Below are 21,978 nucleotides of genomic sequence, written 5' to 3' on the forward strand. Positions count from 1 at the left end.
ATTATTTTTAACTTAAAAAGGACAATTTATAGGTAATGCCCAATACTTCATAATAACTGTGAATATGATGATTGCCAGTTTGTTCAAATGTGCTGTGTTTTGGATTATTTTTCTATGGATATTCTGGCTAAGGAGTACAACTCAGCAACATTCAACTAAATTCCATCACATATGATGGTTAGTGGCACCATTCGCATAGTTTATATACTCCTATTTTTTATTGGTTGTTCAAAACATTACAAAGCTCTTGACATATCATATTTCATACATTAGGTTCAAGTTGGTTATGAACTCCCAATTTTACCCTAAATACAGATTGCAGAATCACATCGGTTACACATCCACATTTTTACATAATGCCCTATTAGTAACTGTTGTATTCTGCTACCTTTCCTATCCTCTACTATCCCCCTTCCCCTCCCCTCCCATCTTCTCTCTCTACCCCATCTACTGTAATTCATTTCTCTCCTTGTTTATTTTCCCCTTCCCCTCACAACCTCTTATATGTAGTTTTGTATAACAATGAGGGTCTCCCTCCATTACCATGCAATTTCCCTTTTCTCTCCCTTTCCCTCCTACCTCATGTCTCTGTTTAATGTTAATCTTTTCTTCCTGCTCTTCCTCCCTGCTCTGTTCTTAGTTGCTCTCATTATATCAAAGAAGACATATGGTATTTGTTTTTTAGGGATTGGCTAGCTTCACTAAGCATAATCTGCTCTAGTGCCATCCATTTCCCTGCAAATTCCATGATTTTGACTCCTATTTTCTTTCACTCAGATAATACAAAGGGCTTTGCAAGTAGTTAAGACATGTGGGTGAGGCATGAGCTCCTCCAGTACTCTGCCATCCATCATAGTACTGAAGATAAGGGAAGTCAACCCTTTCTGCAAGTGAGATATAACAAAGGGTCCAGGTTTGTTTACATCGTACTATGGATATTTTAATAGCTATGCCAAGCTTAAAGGATGCTATTTTTGTTTTCCATACTCCTTTTTTGTTGAAAAGTTAAAATTCTGAAAATAAGCCATATTCTGGACCATACAGGAAGTTTTGACAAACAGTATAATATTGAAATAATACAGATATATACTATAATCATAGTGCAAAGGATGCACAAGTTAAGAAGTCAACAAAAGTTAAATAAAATATCTCAGAATGTTTGGCAGTACACTTAACTACTTAAGGATTAAAACATTCACAGTGAAATTATAAAATACTTAAAAATGTATGATAATGAAGGTACTATATATCAAAGTTGTTAATAAATGTCAAAATTATATGTGTATATATGTATACTTAAGTTTTATACTGGATCTTATTAACAATAAAGAACAGTGGATTTCATTCTGACATACAAATATATACCGTAATTAGAGCAATCACAATCTCCATCACCTCTCTTTATCCCCCTCTCTCCACATGATCCACTTTCTCTACCCTATTTTCCTTCTACTTTCAGGATATCTCTTTGTTTCAATTTTTTTCTGGCTTTCACATGATAAAAGGAGAGTTGATTTTTTTCTGTATCTATTAAGATGATTGTGTGATTTTAGTTCTTGATTTTATTTTTCTGGTGTATTTTGTTTAATGAATTGTGAATATTGCATCATTCCTGTATTCCAGGCATAAAACCAACTTCATCATGAAGTGTAAACTTTTTAATGCTTTTCTGAATTCTATTTACAGATATTTTGTTAAGAATTTGGCATTCATATTCATCAAGGAAATTGATTTCTGATTTTCTTTCCTTGATATTTTCTTATGTGCTTTTTGTGTCAGAGTGATACCTCCTTTGTAGAGTGAGTTTGGAAGTGTTTCTTCTCTTTCTACTTCATGGGATAATTTTAGGAGCATTAGGGTTAATTCTTCTTAAAGATCTATAAAAGTTCAGCTGTGATTTCATCTGATCTTAGGTTTGTTTTTTTGGGAGGCTTTTTATTACAGTTTAAATATTGTTGCTTGTTTGTATATTCAGTTTTCTGTATATTATTTTTAATTTGTGAATTATAATTATTTATAATAGCTGGCTTTGCTATTAAATATTCAAAGATGTCTTAGTGGTCATGAATTATTTTAGTTTATGTGTATATATGAAGATTTTATTTTTTCTTTCTATTCTGAAGGATACCTTTGCTAAGAAATAGCTTTGCTATGTTGGAGGCTTTTTTTTTTTTTTTGGTGGTGGTGGTGGTGTGTGTTTGTTTGTTATGTTTCATTTCATTTTGTTTTATTTTTTCAAATCTTAAAATTCATCATTTCATAGCCTCCTGACCTTACAAGTTTATTACGAGAGATGTACTGTTTTACTGTTTGATTTCCCTTTATAAGTAACATGGTACTTCTCCCTTGCAGGTTTAATTTTTTTTCTTTGTTCTGGACTTTGACATTTTAATTTTATAGTTTTGTGGAGAGGTTCAGTCTTTTTCTTTTTGAGAATTTTAAATTCCTTTGGAATCTTAAAGTCCTTTGCATTACACAGGGTTAGAAAACTTGGGGCTATTATTTCTATGAATGTATTTTCTGAAAAAAATAACCTTTGCTCCTTCTTTAAGACTTATAAGTCCTAATTAAGGTATGTTAATATTGTCACAGAGATCATATATTCTAATCTTAGTTTATTATTTTATTACTCTCTGAATGTACTAATTTATATATCTTATCTTCATGTTATGAAATAATAAATTCGGCTTGATCTGATTCATTGATAAGACAACTGTGTTTTTATTTGCTCAATTGATTTTTTTTTTCATTTCCAGGATTTGTGTGTGTTTCTTTTAGACTCTCTATCTTCTTATTGAAATTGTCTTTGATATTCTGAAATTTCTTAGTTCATTCTTTAGATCTTATTTTAGTTCATTAATCTGTTTAACACTCCACATTTAAAATTTTTCATTTTGAGATACTTCAATTGAAAAATTGAATGATTGAATTATTGGACAGCTATGGAATATTGGAGTTATCTTATTACCTTGGTACATTAGCCATTTTTTGTCACTGTGAACAAAATATTTGTCAAGTACAACTTAGAAGAAGAAAGGTTTATCTTGGGTTCATGGTTTCAGAGATCTTTTTCATGGATGACTGACTCCATTCCTCTGGACCCAAACTGAGGAAGAATATCATGACATAAGGCATGGCAGAAGAAAGATGCTCTGGCCATGGTTTCTGGGAAGCAATGTGTAGGGGGAGACAGGGACAAAATATCTAATCTAGAAGGCATGCCCCCATAGACTCACTTCCTCCAGTCACACCCCACCTGCCTATAATTACCACACATAATCCATTCAAATTATTAATCCATCAAATGATTGACCCAGCAATTAGGTTGCAGCTCTCATAATCTAAATATTTAACCTCCTGCATTAACATGGGAGCTTTTGGGGAACACCACATGTCCATTTCATAACACCTGTTATCTCACAATTCTGATCTTACTACATTGAAACTCAGGCATCTACTGAGATATATATCTCTTCCTCTATTAAGTGAGAGTTATTTTCATAAACTTCTTTCTCTTTTCTATGGGCTCTGCAACAGGAGTTTTTCTCAGAGCCTAGACTTCCACACAATATGTGCATAGATCTATGACAAATTTCTAGCCCTGCTTTCAGAGATAAGGACATCCACTTGAAAGCAAACCACAGACTAACTATTTATAAAATATTAAAATATTCTCTATAGTTTCATTAGACTAGAAGTGGAAAAGTGGAGTAATAACCTATATTAAGCTGAAAAATGTGTATTAAAGAAAGTAAAGTAATATTAAACTATATATAAGATGAAAATAAAAAAAGAAATAAGAAGCAGAATTAAGATGGATGAGGGAGGAAAGTGAGACTTAGGAATAAAATATAATGAGAGAAATTAAGAAGGAGTAAATATGGCAAAAAAAAGAAGATAAGAGATAGAATGAATAAATCCAGTTAAGACATTATCACATTAAAAAATAAAACAGCAAATCAAGGGAGTGGTGTTGCAAGAGAAACACAAGAAGAAAAAATGGGAAGAGAAAAAAGAAAGTGTATAAAAAAGGATATAGAAGGACAGTGACAGAGTGAATAACTCCAAACAACACATCACAATATTAGAGAAAAAGTACAAAAAACTAGATTAAAGTATGCAGTATCAAATAGCATGGGAAAGTTATCAATTCAATACAGAAGAAAATATCAGTGAAATAAAAATACTATCATTAAGGAATATAAAATTACTCATTGTCAAAATATTTTATTGGAGATACAGACATTTCTGATTGGGCCTTATGTTTTTTATTAGTTGTTCAAAACATTACAAAGCTCTTGACATATCATATTTCATACATTTGATTCAAGTGAATTATGAACTCCCATTTTTAACCCATATACAGATTGCAGAATCACATCAGTTACACATCCACGTTTTTACATACTGCCATACTAGTGTCTGTTGTATTCTGCTGCCCTTCCTATACTCTACTATCCCCCCCTCCCCTCCCCTCCCATCTTCTCTCTCTACCCCAACTACTGTACTTCATTTCTCTCACTTTTTTTCCCTTTCCCCTCACTTCCTCTTATATGTAATTTTGTATAACAATGAGGGTCTCCTTCAATTTCCATGCAATTTCCCTTCTCTCTCCCTTACCCTCCCCCCTCTTGTCCCTGTTTAATGGTGATCTTCTCCTCTACTCTTCCTCCCTGCTCTGTTCTTAGTTGCCCTCCTTATATCAAAGAAGACATTTGGCATTTGTTTTTAGGTATTGGCTAGCTTCACTTAGCATAATCTGCTCTAATACCATCCATTTCCCTGCAAATGCCATGATTTTGTCATTTTTTAGTGGGGAGTAATACTCCATTGTGTATAAATGCCACATTTTTTTATCCATTCATCTATTGAAGGGCATCTAGGTTGGTTCCACAGTCTAGCGATTGTGAATTGTGCTGCTATGAGCATTGATGTAGCTGTGTCCCTGTTGTATGCTCTTTTAAGGTCTTTGGGGAATAGTCCAAGAAGGGGGTTAGCTGGGTCAAATGTTGGTTCCATTCCCAGCTTTCCGAGGAATCTCCATACTGCTTTCCAAATTGGCTACACCAATTTGCATTCCCACCAGCAATGTACAAGAGTACCCTTTTCCCCACATCCTCGCCAGCACTTGTTGTTGTTTGACTTCATAATAGCTGCCAATCTTACTGGAGTGAGATGGTATCTTAGGGTGGTTTTGATTTGCATTTCTCTGACTGCTAGAGATGGTGAGCATTTTTTCATGTACTTATTGTTTGATTGTAAGTCCTCCTCTGAGAAGTGTCTGTTCAGGTCCTTGGCCCATTTGTTGATTGAGTTATTTGTTTTCTTATTGTTTAATTTTTTGAGTTCTTTGTATACTCTGGATATTAGGGCTCTATCTGAAGTGTGAGGAGTAAAAATTTGTCCCCAGGATGTAGGCTCCCTATTTACCTCTCTTATTGTTTCTCTTGCTGAGAAAAAACTTTTTAGTTTGAGTAAGTCCCATTTGTTGATTCTTGATTTTGACTCTTGTGCAATGGGTGTCCTATTAAGGAATTTGAAGCCAGACCCCACAATATGTAGATTAGAGCCAACTTTTTCTTCTATCAGATTCAGAGTCTCTGTTTTGATATTTGTGACTCATGGAGGTCTTAATTTATAAGTTTTTAAATATTATTTGAGTCTCTGTATATATGTGTGTATATGTGTGCATATGTGTAATGTGATGACTCCTTTTTTTAATAACTTATATCCTTTGCATTTTTTCTTGATTTTTTTATTGAGTTGAAGGAATTTCTTGAATATTTGGGATGTTAATTGTTAATCAGTTTAGATGTTGAAAACATCTTTTCTGGTATTACTAAAATTACATTGATTGTAATTGTGGTTTTCACCCTCATTCCTGATAAATGGTTTTAACTTTCACATTCTGGTTTAATTCATCTAAAATCCACCTTTGAATATTATAATTTATTGATACAATTATACTGGAATCATATATGAAACACCAATTTCTCAATATACAGATCAATGTAAGACAAATGTGTTACTGTATGATATTAAAAGGTAATTTATATATGGATGCATAAAGGTAACTTGTTGATCATTAAATTTTATATTAACATATAAATATGGTTATGTTATTTGATATATATATATATATATATATATATATATATATATATATATATATATATAATGGTTTGGTTCTATGCCTTAGTAACTTTTAAGTTATTTCATACATTTGGCACCTCTTTTTAAATCTGACTCTTATTTATAATTATTAAAATTACTTAGCATTCTTAAAAATATCTTGATTAAATTTTATTGATATTTGTATCAAGTATCACATTTTAATGTATTTTTATATCTTTAAATTAATTAATTTATTTTTATTTGGTGTTGAGGATTGAGCCCAGGACCTCATGTGTGCAAGGCAAGCACTCTACCACTGAGCTACAACCCCAGCTCACATTTTAATGTTTTTATTAGCTAATGATAGTTATATATAACAGTGGAGTTCATTTTAGCATATTCTTACATACATGAAATATAATTTGCCCCATTTCAATTCCCAGTACTTCCAGTTTTCATACCCTCCTCACTCTCTCTGTTCATGTTTTTTATATCTTAAATTCTAATATACATTCTAATCTGTAATATTGGTATAAGAGGGTAAACATCTATTTGTAAGTTGATGTTTCATCCAGAAAATTTGTTGAACATGTGCCTTTTACAGTATACTTTTTGTTTAGTATGCTGGCTATTGCATGTGAAGTGTTGTATAACCAAAAATATACCTCATATTTCGTGTTTATTTAAATTTTTAAACCTATTTTTAAATATGATATGTTCTAAAGTACAAGGAAATGCATCTTATTCAATGTCAAATGGCAATGGTGATAGTAAACCTGTTTCCTCTTTCTGATATTGATGGTATTTATTGACTACCCTGATTCTCAACAATGGGTGTATGTTAGCATCTTTCATGAAAAACATAAAAACTCTTGGAGAAATAAGTAAGATGGCCAATATAAATGCCCTTATATTCTCATAGATCACTTAAAAAATTCTAAATCTGAGTAATTAAATTTATAAGTGCTCTAGAAATCAGTTAATTGTCTGCAGTCATGAAGTGAATGTCTAATCAAGAAAAAGCCATATTTCATAAAATATCTCATGACATTTTACATAAGCTTGATTTATATTTTCCTGGAATAATGTGGTGCAGCTTAGTACAAGCATAGTAAATATTAGTTACCCATCTGCACATTAGGCTACTGAGATTGCTGGATCTAATTCCAAAATGATTGTTTTTGTTACTTACAAATTCACCATCTCTATGATCCTTATAATCTCTATTCATATAGCAACTCACCATTTTTATGTTAAGCAAAACCAAGTCACTTGACCTCTGGTGTGTCAAAGAGTTTTTCAAGTATACTTTGAGACACTTTTTCCATTTTCATAGATTTCATTCCCACCCTTCATCACAAGAAGAGTAAAGAAGACCTTTAGCAAGCCATATACTTTAGGAATAAAACTTGGTATTGCTCAGATGGAGAGCTTCATAAATGGTGTATGGAAGCTCTCTATCTTTCCCTCTGTATTTCCATTTGATTCTCCTACAGTAAAGCTCCGGGAAAACATGTCAGAATTAGTCAAGTCACATCTGCACATGTCAGCGTGGTGCTCCTCTGATACACTGAATTTGAGTTGTTCCATGACTAAGAATACCATAGCTAAGCATTTAAAAGTTGGAGGTGCTATTCTGAAATTTTATCTTTCAGTTGCTGAATGATGTGCTCCACTATTGGAACACTTAGGGTTTCTTTATAGTAACTTTCAGAGGTTAGTTTAGATTCCAGGTTACCTTCATGAGTCCTATAGAATTTCTCAGGGATTTTCATCTGAATATCAAGTTTGGTTGCCAAATTTGTTACTTCCACAAACCAAAACTCATGATAAACTTCAGTATTTTCCATGACTTCATTGGGTTAAAGTTAAGCTACTGGAGGCAAAGAAGACATCAGAAGTTTGTCCTGGATATTTTTCCCAAAAGCTCTTGTAGAACATAAGGCATTTTTAATAACAACAATGGTAACAATGAAATCAAAGTCTGTTACTGCACTAGAGAGTACAAATGCTTGACCTATTATACAGTTATTACATCTAATATTTGTGTCACTATTTATATCATCTAAACATAAAACAAGCGCTTGAAGGAGGTCCACTAACATCTCAAAAGTATCATGTCTGCCTGTCCACTGAGAATGGCAAATTTCCTTCAGCACTTTACTGGTTTCCTCTCTTTTCTGAAACAAACAAACAAACAAACAAACCAAAACCAGAAATTACATTGTCCAGTTCTAAAAGCAGTTGTGGTGATTGATGGAAAAAAGAACTTCCTTGATTCTTCCTAATGTAAGAGAAACCCACGTCACAGGCACTGATTTTGCCAACCATTTGTGTAAGGCACAGGAAGAGCAGAGTGGGTAGATAGCTTGGGGATCTCTAAAAGTCTGGAAGCAAATTCCATTTTGGAAGAGGATCATCTAGACACAATGTAAGCCTAGATATGACAATACTCCATATTAAGCTCCAACTTTTCAGTTATCCTGAAGCAGCCACCCCCAACTTTACCAAATAGTCATATTTAAATTTCTCCAGGGACCCTGCCCAGAATCAAACTTCTTATCAATGGAATTATGCAAGGGGCATCAACAGGATATCAACAAGATTTCTGCATAGGGTTCTATGTGGTTTGGAGCTTCTTATTTCCTGTAAAAGCCAGGTTTCCTTTTCTTGTAAAAGTTAGTTCTGCCAACAAGCTTATTGCTCTACAAAAGATACTGTTTCTGTTCTCGTGGTAAAAGCTTGTGAAAACCTCTGTCCAGCTGAAGAATATGGGACAAAAATTTCTTCCATGTAAACTCCCACTGTCATGTAAATCCCCACACTGGATATAAAATTCAGAACATTTTACGTTTTGGGTCCAGAGATTTTTAGGCATTGCCCCTCTGGACTGCTACTGCTAAAATAAACCTGCTTCCTGCTAATTCCTTAGGTGTCCAAAATCATCTTTCCTACATCAATCCTAGTATAAAATTTTACAGCCAAAATTTCAGTATCAGCTTCATAAAGCAAGAATCCAGTTAAGGGAAACATGGAAAAGTGCTCTTTCCTTTCTATGTCTACCACATCGTCAGTGATAACAGAAAAGAAGAATAAGTCTCTCACTTCCTTGAGGGTTTTCTCCTGAATGCAGCTCTCACAGATCTCTAGCATCTGATTCTGTTGTTTTAGAACACAACAATGTTTTAAACACGGAGGTCTCAAAGCGCTTTCGAGACCTTTACACCAGAATTTATCTGGCACTCTTGCAATTCTTGAAAGTTTTCAAGAGTGAAGAGACCTTCTGGGATTTCAGCAGCCTCATGCCTATCCAGAGATATACTTTGTTTTCCCATAAGAATCAAAACTTCAAATAGTGACTTTAAGGATTTTTTGTTTTCCTTCTCATCAAGGGTTAAACGTAAAATGTTTTCATGCTGCTTATTACTCCCTTCTTTTGCACAGTGATTCTGAACATTGCTATTGTTTGTTTCTTAATGTTTTTGTTCCTGTTCAGAAATTTTGTCACTTTTTTTTTCTGTTTCAGTGTCCTGAGTTCATCTTCACTTAATTTTTAAAATTTGTTTTCTGTGTCTTCTAGATGGATTGTAAATATAATTATTAAGATCGCATGTTGTTTGTATTGCCTTATCTTAAAGAATTGTCCTCTTGACTATTTCTACAGATTAAAGAGGCCATGAAGTGTTTCACAAATAACTTATAATGTTTACATAGTTGAATAGATGTTTATCTTTCAAGTCAGCTCTCCTACAATTCTCCAACCACTCTGGCATCCGGCGGGATCCCTCAGATCCTGGCCTGGGAGGGGGGCCAGCCCTATTGGCTGGCTTGCATGGCAGTTACACTGATGTGGGGCAGGCACCCAAGAATCCCTCCAAAACATTTTAAATGTATTTTTCCCTCCTTTGATCCTGGGTATTGAACCACGAGGCTCTTTACCATTGATTCACAATCATAGCCCCCCCCCCCCCTTTTTAAATTTTGAGACATGGTCTCTCTAAATTGCTGAGACTGACCTAGAACTTTCCATCCTTCTCCCTCAACCTATGGAATAGCTGTGATTACAGACATGTACCACCACACCAGGAGCAAATATTCATTTTCATAAATAGCCTCAAGATACAAATGCAAGCTGTGCAAACATTGACAATGTTCATTATAAACAAATGATTTATTTCTTAATATTGCTATTGTGGTAAATATTGAGTACCAATATGTTTCAGGTTCTGTCCCAAGTGTTTTATATGCATTATCTTGTTAAATAGTCAAATTCCAACATAAATTATGTCAATTTGCAGAACTGATTTGTAAATGAGAACAATGAGACAAACATAAAATTACTTGCCCAAAGTTATGTTGGCTATTAATTGAATATGCTGGTATATTGCATAGGCAGCCTGAATATATTAGCACTTCTTATTGCCACTATGTTCTGATGCTTATTATTAATTTTGGTGTAAAAATATTGAAATGTGCATTTTTTTCTCGAATTTATATGAGAATTTTAGAAAGGAGGGTAAAAAAAAAAATACACACACGTTTTCCTCTGCAAGATAGCAACTTTTTCCTAGCTGTTTTTAACTGTGTATTAAATGTCAACTTGTGTTTGATAAAATTCATTATCCAATCTGAATATTGTATAAATTTGTTGATTTATAGATTCCATAAATATAAATAATTATTTCTTTGACCATTGTTAAATTAAAAGAACCTGAGAATATAAAATTGTCTTTGTAATCACCTATTTTTGAACAGAAAGGAAGCAAAGATATTTCATAATACACTTAGTTTCAATAGTCGTCCTCACTCAATTTTCTTACTCATATAGTCACTTTCATTTATAAAAGATACTTGTGTATTTTTGAAAACCATATAAAATTGGAATTATGCTTAAATTGTATCAAGATATTAACACTATATACTTCTTGTTTTTCTTGGCCTTTGCATTTAAATTTATATGATTGTATTCACAAATTTTTGAAAGAAATTCTGTGATTTATAACAAATATAGGGAGGAAACACAACCAAAAATTTATAATATATGCTTAGCAAGCAGATTTCTAAAATTGCTCTGCACATTTCAGACAATATTTACATGAAATTAAAAGCAATTCTGTAAAAAGCTAGTCACTAAAATGTAAATGTGGACAACATGTATTCACTTTTCATGTAGATACTTCTATTTTTGTGACAAACTTACAATATCCTAAAATGTATTGATCAAAATGTATATGTGTATGTTTTTCAGTTTCCAGAATAAATAGCCTTCTCAGAATCTATCTGGGAAGCCTATGCATTGAAGTAGATGAATACAATTAAAGTTCTGCTATATGGTTCCATTTATCAAGATTAGTTAATGTCACTGTCTTAAACAGGTTTAGTTAACATACAATGGATAACATTTAATTGCATTATTCAATAGATGTTCGCTACATAGGCATTGTTGCAAGGGCTGAAAACAACAATGAACAGAACAAACAATCTCACTTTTTGGCATAATATCTACAATATGTTATTTACTCTTGCACCTGATTCATCAACATTACAACAGTTGATCTTAATAAAATGAAACTGCCTTCATTTTATAAAGTGAGAAAACTAAAGAAGATTTTGCTAGTAAATTGGCATAAAAATCACATAGCCAGTAAATATCAAAGCTAGGGTTTAAAACATAGTATTCAGACTCAAGAATCTAAGGCATTAACCTTTATAATTTAATGGCAAAGATTATCAATTTAAACAAAAATTAGCACAGTTTTTTACCCTTTTAAAAATAAAAGTAAAATGTACTTATTATAATTAATTTAGAATAATTGATAAGAAAAAATAATATGATAATGTTTTAGTGAATGTTTCCAGTTTTATGAACTTACTTTCTGTTTAATAAGTTCACTCTAGCAATTTCCACAGAATGACCTATTGTGGGGACAAGTGCATCATGCCATATTATACATTAAGGGCCTCTGAGTGGCAGGCCACACCCCTCAAGCTAGGCATGTGAGTGGCAGGCCGCTTATCTGGTAGGCACAATCCTGGGCATGAGGCCATGTGTTGCAGTCCCTGTGCTTACTCCATGGCCCACTCCTCCATTGGTCATTGCAGGCCAGTTAGCAGAATTGCATTTGTGGCTGCCTGTAATCTGCTTAGTTACTGCCTGAGTATATATACATGGCAACTGCACAATAAAATCAGACCTGCTTCCAGCTTGGTCTCCGGAGGTCTTGATTAGGGCCTCCACAGCCACACTCTCCTCTACCATGTCCTGTGAACCTCCTTGCTGGACAAGAGAACCCACAAATCTGGGGCCCAAGCAGGGATATGAGTTAACCCTATAAGACAGGGTGTGGCCCCTCACAGAGTGGTGACATAAGGAAAATGGGAAACCTACCCAAGTTCCACCAAAGACTTTCAAACTATAGGGTTCAACATTTAACAGGCTATTGCAATATCAAGGAGTCAAATGATTATATTTGGATCATTGGGATAGCAGAAGGGACAGTATGAAGGTATTGTTTCATAAAATAGTTTTAAGATTTTGTTAATATATTTGTTGGTAAAAGAGTTAAGGGCATTCCATCTCAAAATATGTCAAGTTGGTATATTGATCACTAAGAAATCACTTAAGGAAATGTGCCGTCAGAAAGAGACATTTGGCCTGTGCTTTCCTGCATGCAGTAAGCCATAAGAAATTTGGGGAGAAAAGTAAATCACACACAAAGGCTGGAAAATAGCTTTGATAACCAAAGAACAATAATTGGGACTGCAATGAACCAGAAAAACAAACTCCTTGAAGGAACCCTTATCTCCTATTAGTTTGGACATCTCCCCTGATATATTTCTTGATAACCACCCTATAATTTACTTCCCTAATCCTGATCATCAATTGTCATGTCATTTCATCATAGTTTTATAGGTTTTTTTTTATTAATTGTTGTTGTTTTCACATCATTCTTAGGTTACTTTTTCAAAATTACTCTCTTCTGAATATTTTCATGTACATATAAATTTAATAAAATTCTTATGCTTTTTTATTTAGTTAACATTTCTTTTACTTAGATACCTAGATTTAATCAAATAATCTGAGAAAGAACTGGTTGGTGGTATAGGAGATTTTTCTCACTGTTTGATAGATCTACCTCAGTTCTAGAATATTATTCTAGTAATAAAGAAGTTTAGTCTTAATTATTTTATTTTACTTGCTATTTTGCTAAATAAGATATAAACTATAAATTTGTAGCTCACAAACATTCATATAAAAGAAAAGAAAAAAATTACATTGAGAACCTTTCCCATATGTTAAAAAAGTAGACCATTAGAAGCAATTTAGGAAATGAACATTTCAAATGTCAAAATTGTCATCATTCAAATTTATTTGCTTTATCTGAACTAGACAATACGAGATTTGTATTATGCACATTTTTTCTCCTTCCTGAAAGCAGATTGGAGGTAATATTTATCATTTCATATGTATTATTACTACTCCTTTCAAATATTCTTATCCAACAGTAAGAAAGTTCATTTGAGTCACATTTTCCCTCTTTATTTTATTTTTAGTGATGCAATGCATCATTTAAAATGGAAGGCTATTTCTGAAGTTACTGTTAATGGCCATAAAGCAGGGAACTAATATGTAGTTTTACTAGAAGAACTTTATCTTAACAACATTACTAACTGTGACATTTATGCTGCTTAACCTCACTCAGTGTACCCTGGGGAAATGTCAGCATGGTCTTATGCTGCTAATGCAAATGAATTATTGAAGAGTTTTGACAATATATTTGTAAAAATATATTACACTTTTGTAACAAACATCTGGTACAGGAGTACAGAATCAAAATAACTTAATACGCCAATTAAATGTAAAATGAAGCAATTATAATTTCATATGCTGTATTTTAAAAATTTTTCAATGCAAGAATTGTTTTTCAAAATACTGCATTGTGATCAAATATTAAAAATTTCAATTTTTCTATTTATATTATATACTATTACTAAATAGTTGGTGTGAATACAATTCAATTTGCAAAGATATATTGTTCCTTTTATGAAGTTTCCATTGAGTTTTGCATACTGCACTCAATATCTCCAAAATTGTTTTCAAAAATTGAATGATAACCTTTTATCATGAATTTTTGTCAACTTGATCTACAAAAGGTGTAGTTCAACTTTTTTCTTTCATAAAAATAATTCTGGTTGATATTATTAGGGTAGCATACACATTCAAGAACATACATCCCCTCTGCAGGCTGTTTATTTATTCAAGTAAATTTGTATCATGATCCAAAAAGATAAAAACTTTCAACAATATAGAAAACTGAGACTTGTGGAATCTTAATAAAAATGTGGACATTTTTTCCCAAACATAAAGATTAATAAAAACATTTTTCCAGAAAACAACAAATGCAAAACAGAACAAAATAATACAACAAGAAAATCTAACATTCTCTAGCAATAAATTTCAATCTGAATGTAACAAATTACTTGGTTATATCTTCACTTTTTGTGTCTTGAATTAGAGATAGAGAGCCTCTATTTGGCTGTAAATTGTAAGTTAAGTGGGTGGTATTTTTTTTTATGTAGTCATACTAAAATGTTCTTGTACAAAGAAAAAAGAAAGGGATTTCTGTGACAGCATTGCTTCCTTTCAATCAAATATTTTCAACCTTTAAATATATCACAGGAATATATTTTAAATGTACTCAAAGTACAGAACTAAAAATTCTACATATAACTGACACACAACAGTATATACAAGAATTAGTTTCATCTATAACACATATACATTTTACCCACACTCTCCATTGCAGAAGTTTAACCTTAAAAGATCTCATCCTATGTATGCACAGGAAAAAGAAAAAAAAAACTTAGCAGCATTATATATATATATATATATATATATATATATATATATATATATATGAAAATGCAAACAATTTATATTATATAGGTAGACAAAAAATTTCAGGAAAACTATTATCTCCATCAAAATTACTAAAGTGAAAATAGACTTTGAATGTAGAGCATAAAAATGTAAGAAAATAAGTTGAGATAGAATGTTTGCAACTGCTAGAAGAAAACATAGGGTCAACAATCCAACATATAAGTACAAGCATTGACTTCCTTAATAAGAAACCTAAAGTTCAAGAAACTAAATCAAGAGTCAGTCATTTGGATAGTATTAAATTTACAAATTTTCTGCACAGTGAAAGAAATAATTAAAATCATGAAGAGAGCCTATAAAAGGGGCACAAATCTTCACCAATTACTCTTCAAACAGAGTATTTATGTATTCTGAATATATAAAGAGCTTGAAAGACCTAACACAAAAAAGTAAATAACCCAATCAATAAATGGGAAAATGAACTAAATGCACATTTCTCAAAAGAAGAAACACAAATGTCCAATAAATATGTGAAAAAAAAGTTCCACATTCTTACCAATCAGGAACATGAAATCCTGGACAGTATATCTATGATCCCCAATACATAAAAAATTCTTGATTCTTACATTTAAATAACTCAAATTTATGTTTTTCTCTTTTATTTCATACTTTAATATAAGACTGTAACATTTCAAAGCTTTACATGGAATGAATATTCCTTAAACTAAAAATTACTCAATACATAAATCACAAATTGGCTTTATTTTAAAGAGATTATTTAAGGTCATAAAATAAACTTTCTACAAATGATAAAGTCCATAATCTGTTCAATGTAGAGTTTCTATTTATACAGCTGTTGCATGTGTTCATTCTTTTTTGCATTTGAACTCCACAGAACTTATATTAAAATTTAAAAAAAACAAATATTTTTCTGTGTGCATATCCTTTATGAATTATATATAACTCTCTGATAACTTCAGGACCAACACTGAAATTCAGGACATGAATATCTATTTCCCTATCTTTGCTCAAGAAAAAATTATACATCATTGCACATCATAGGTGGCTACACTTCAGTGGTTATAATGTGATTTCAATGAGCAAAGTTTAAGTCTTTCTCTGCAGATAAACAGGGAGAATAATATAAATGCAAATAGAAGCATTCATTCATTTTTGATCTGGGAAATGAATTCAAAGATGACCTTATATATTCTTTGAAAGTTACATTCTTTTAGTGTTTTTATTGTGAAGCCTAACATATTTAATGCAAAAATTCTGTTCCATGTCTTTTATTTGTATCATTTAATAACATATCTCTGAAATTTTTATTGTATATAAAAATAATTAGAACATCATGTATCCTCTGGTTGTCAAAGTGTAACCTATAAATTACTACCAACTCTTTCTAATATGTTTGAGATATATAGCATGAAACTTATACTGACATAACTATTTAAGTTTCACCTCATTAACACCTCATTCAGGCGATGTATTATTTTGTGAAGAGAAACAAAAAGTCTTGTATTTGTATATATATATATATATATATATATATATATATATATATATATATATATATTTTTTTTTAATTTTTTATTGTTGGCTGTTCAAAACATTACATAGTTCTTGATATATCATATTTCACAATTTGATTCAAGTGGGTTATGAGCTCCCATTTTTACCCCATATACAGATTGCAGAATCACATCAGTTACACATCCATTGATTTACATATTGCCATACTAGTGTCTGTTGTATTCTGCTGCCTTTCCTATCCTCTACTATCCCCCCTCCCCTCCCCTCCCCTCCCCTCTTCTCTCTCTGCTCCCTCTACTGACATTCGTTTGTCCCCCTTATATTATTTTTCCCCTTCCCCTCACTTCCTCTTGTATGTACTTTTGTATAACTCTGAGGGTCTCCTTCCATTTCCATGCATTTTCCCTTCTCTCTCCCTTTCCCTCCCACCTCTCATCCCTGTTTAATGTTAATCTTCTTCTCATGCTCTTCGACCCTACTCTGTTCTTAGTTACTCTCCTTATATCAAAGAAGACATTTGGCATTTGTTTTTTAGGGATTGGCTAGCTTCACTTAGCATAATCTGCTCTAATGCCATCCATTTCCCTGTAAATTCTATGATTTTGTCATTTTTTAATGCAGAGTAATACTCCATTGTGTATAAATGCCACATTTTTTTTATCCATTCATCCATTGAAGGGCATCTAGGTTGGTTCCACAGTCTAGCTATTGTGAATTGTGCTGCTATGAACATCGATGTAGCAGTGACCCTGTAGCATGGTCTTTTTAGGTCTTTAGGGAATAGACCGAGAAGGGGAATAGCTGGGTCAAATGGTGGCTCCATTCCCAGCTTTCCAAGAAATCTCCATACTGCTTTCCAAATTGGCTGCACCAATTTGCAGTCCCACCAGCAATGTACAAGTGTACCCTTTTCCCCACATCCTCGCCAGCACTTGTTGTTGTTTGACTTCATAATGGCTGCCAATCTTACTGGAGTGAGATGGTATCTTAGGGTGGTTTTGATTTGCATTTCTCTGACTGCTAGAGATGGTGAGCATTTTTTCATGTACTTGTTGATTGATTGTATGTCCTCCTCTGAGAAGTGTCTGTTCAGGTCCTTGGCCCATTTGTTGATTGGGTTGTTTGTTCTCTTATTGTCTAATTTTTTGAGTTCTTTGTATACTCTGGATATTAGGGCTCTATCTGAAGTGTGAGGAATAAAGATTTGTTCCCAGGATGTAGGCTCTCTATTTACCTCTCTTATTGTATCTTTTGCTGAGAAAAAACTTTTTAGTTTGAGTAAGTCCCATTTGTTGATTCTAGTTATTAACTTTTGTGCTATGGGTGTCCTCTTGAGGAATTTGGAGCCCGACCCCACAGTATGTAGATCGTAGCCAACTTTTTCTTCTATCAGACGGCGTGTCTCTGATTTGATATCAAGCTCCTTGATCCATTTTGAATTAACTTTTGTGCATGGCGAGAGAAAGGGATTCAGTTTCATTTTGTTGCATATGGATTTCCAGTTTTCCCAGCACCATTTGTTGAAGATGCTATCCTTCCTCCATTGCATGCTTTTAGCACCTTTATCAAATATAAGGTAGTTGTAGTTTTGTGGATTGGTTTCTGTGTCCTCTATTCTGTACCATTGGTCCACCCGCCTGTTTTGGTACCAGTACCATGCTGTTTTTCTTACTATTGCTCTGTAGTATAGTTTGAAGTCTGGTATCGCTATACCGCCTGATTCACACTTCCTGCTTAGCATTGTTTTTGCTATTCTGGGTCTTTTGTTTTTCCATATGAATTTCATGATTGCTTTCTCTATTTCTACAAGAAATGCCGTTGGGATTTTGATTGGCATTGCATTAAACGTATAGAGAACTTTTGGTAATATCGCCATTTGGATGATGTTAGTTCTGCCTATCCATGAACAGGGTATATTTTTCCATCTTCTAAGATCTTCTTCTATTTCTCTCTTTAGGGTTCTGTAGTTTTCATTGTATAAGTCTTTCACCTCTTTTGTTAGGTTGATTCCCAAGTATTTTATTTTCTTTGAAGATATTGTGAATGGAGTGGTTGTCCTCATTTCCATTTCAGAGGATTTGTCGCTGATATACAGGAATGCCTTTGATTTATGCGTGTTGATTTTATATCCTGCCACTTTGCTGAATTCATTTATTAGCTCTAATAGTTTCTTTGTAGAGCCTTTTGGGTCTGCTAGGTATAGAATCATGTCATCTGCAAATAGTGATAATTTAAGTTCTTCTTTTCCTATTTTGATGCCTTTAATTTCTTTCGTCTGTCTAATTGCTCTGGCCAGTGTTTCGAGAACTATGTTGAACAGAAGTGGTGAGAGAGGGCATCCCTGTCTTGTTCCAGATTTTAAAGGGAATGCCTTCAATTTTTCTCCATTCAGAATGATGCTAGCCTGAGGCTTAGCATAGATTGCTTTTACAATATTGAGGAATGTTCCTGTTATCCCTAGTTTTTCTAGAGTTTTGAACATAAAGGGATGCTGTACTTTGTCGAATGCTTTTTCCGCATCTATCGAGATGATCATATGATTCTTATTTTTATGTCTATTGATGTGGTGAATAACATTTATTGATTTCCGTATATTGAACCAGCCTTGCATCCCAGGGATGAATCCTACTTGATCATGGTGCACAATTTTTTGATAAGTTTTTGTATCCGAGTGGCCAGAATTTTATTGAGGATTTTTGCATCTAGGTTCATTAGAGATATTGGTCTGTAGTTTTCTTTCTTTGAAGTGTCTTTGTCTGGTTTAGGTATCAGGGTGATGTTGGCCTCGTAGAATGAATTTGGAAGTTCTCCCTCTTTTTCTATTTCCTGAAGTAGCTTGAAAAGTATTGGTATTAGTTCCTCTTTAAAGGTTTTGTAAAACTCTGCTGTATACCCATCCGGTCCTGGGCTTTTCTTAGTTGGTAGTCTTTTGATGGTTTCTTCTATTTCCTCAATTGATATTGGTCTGTTTAGGTTGTCTATATCCTCCTGACTCAATCTGGGCAGATCATATGACTTAAGAAATTTATCTATGCCTTCACTATCTTCTAATTTATTGGAGTATAAGGATTCAAAATAATTTTTGAATATCTTCTGTATTTCTGAAGTGTCTGTTGTGATATTGCCTCTTTCATCCCGTATGTTAGTAATTTGAGTTCTCTCTCTTCTTCTCTTCGCTAGCATGGCTAAGGGTCTGTCGATTTTGTTTATTTTTTCAAAGGACCAACTTTTAGTTTTGTCAATTTTTTCAATTGTTTCTTTTGTTTCGATTTCATTAATTTCAGCTCTGATTTTAATTATTTCTTGCCTTCTACTTCTTTTGCTGTTGTTTTGCTCTTCTTTTTCTAAGATTTTGAGATGAAGTATGAGATCATTTATTTGTTGGTTTTTTCTTTTTTTAAGGAATGAACTCCAAGCAATGAATTTTCCTCTTAGAACTGCTTTCAATGTGTCCCATAGATTCCGATATGTTGTGTCTGTGTTTTCATTAATCTCTAAGAATTTTTTAATTTCTTCCTTGATGTCTTCTATAACCCATTGATCGTTCAGTAACCTATTGTTCATTCTCCAAGTGATGTATTCTTTTCCCTTCCTTCTTTTATCATTGATTTTCAGTTCCATTCCATTATGATCAGATAGGATGCATGGTATTATCTCTACTCCTTTATATTGTCTAAGAGTTTCCCTGTGACATAATATATGATCTATTTTTGAGAAGGATCCATGTGCTGTTGAGAAAAAAGTGTAACTGCTTGATGTTGGGTGGTATATTCTATATATGTCAATTAAGTCTAGGTTATTAATTGTGTTATTGAGTTCTATAGTTTACTTATTCAACTTTTGTTTGGAAGATCTGTCCAGTGGTGATAGAGGTGTGTTGAAGTCTCCCATGATTATTGTATGGTGGTCTATTAGACTCTTGAACTTGAGAAGAGTTTGTTTGATGAACATAGCTGCACCATTGTTTGGGGCATATATATTTATGATTGTTATGTCTTGTTGGTGTATGGTTCCCTTGAGCAGTATGTAGTGTCCCTCTTTATCCCTTTTGATTAACTTTGGCTTGAAATCTATTTTATTTGATATGAGTATGGATACCCCTGCTTGTTTCCGAAGTCCATATGAGTGATATGATTTTTCCCAACCTTTCACCTTCAGCCTATGTATGTCTTTTCCTATCAAATGCGTCTCCTGTAGGCAGCATATTGTTGGGTCTTGTTTTGTGATCCATTCTACTAGCCTGTGTCTCTTGATTGGTGAGTTTAAGCCATTAACATTTAGGGTTATTATTGAGATATGGGTTGTTCTTCCAGCTATATTTGTTTATTTATGTTACTAAACATGGTTTGTTTTCCTCTTTGATTATTTTCCCCCCTTTAGTGTCCTACCTCCCACTGTTGGTTTTCATTGTTATTTTCCATTTCCTCTTCCTGTAATGTTTTGCCAAGGATGTTTTGAAGAGATGGTTTTCTAGCTGCAAATTCTTTTAACTTTTGTTTATCGTGGAAGGTTTTAATTTCATCTTCCATCCTGAAGCTTAATTTCGCTGGAAACACAATTCTTGGTTGGAACCCATTTTCTTTCAGTGTTTGAAATATGTTATTCTAGGATCTTCTAGCTTTCAGAGTCTGTGTTGAAAGATCAGCTGTTATCCTGATTGGCTTACCCCTAAATGTGATCTGCTTCCTTTCTCTTGTAGCTTTTAAAATTCTCTCCTTATTCTGTATGTTGGGCATCTTCATTATAATGTGTCTAGGTGTGGGTCTCTTATGATTTTGCACATTCGGCGTCCTGTAGGCTTCTAGGATTTGGGATTCTGTCTCATTCTTCAAGTCTGGGAAGTTTTCTCATATTATTTCATTGAATAGATTGCTCATTCCTTTGGTTTGAAACTCTGTCCCTTCCTTTATCCCAATGACTCTTAAATTTGGTCTCTTGATGTTATCCCATATTTCTTGGATGTTCTGCTCATGGTTTCTTAACAGTCTTGCTGAGCTGTCTATGTTCTTTTCAAGTTGAAATACTTTATCTTCATTGTCTGATGTTCTGTCTTCTAAGTGTTCTACTCTGCTGGTAGTATTCTCAATTGAGTTTTTAAGTTGGCTTATTGCTTCCTGCATTTCTAGGATTTCTGTTTGTTTGTTTTTTATAACCTCTATTTCCCTGTATAGTTGATCTTTTGCTTCTTGGATTTGTTTATGTAATTCATTGTTGAAGTGATCTTTCATTGTCTGATTTTGCTGTCTGATGTCTTCCTTGAGACTCCAGATCATCTGAAGCATGTATATCCTGAATTCTTTATCTGACATTCCATCTGCTGGAGCTATTACCTCTTCTAACGTTGAGTTGACCTGCAATGCTTGTGGTCCTTTCTTTCCTTGTCTCTTCATACTGTTCGCGTTCCTTTCTACTTGGTGAAACTGTTGTGCTATTGAATTTTCCCCCTA

Source organism: Marmota monax, unplaced genomic scaffold (genome assembly GCF_021218885.2).
Source record: "Marmota monax isolate L192 unplaced genomic scaffold, Marmota_monax_Labrador192_F-V1.1 WCK01_AAM20220418_F8-fsc00050, whole genome shotgun sequence".
NCBI lineage: Eukaryota > Metazoa > Chordata > Mammalia > Rodentia > Sciuridae > Marmota > Marmota monax.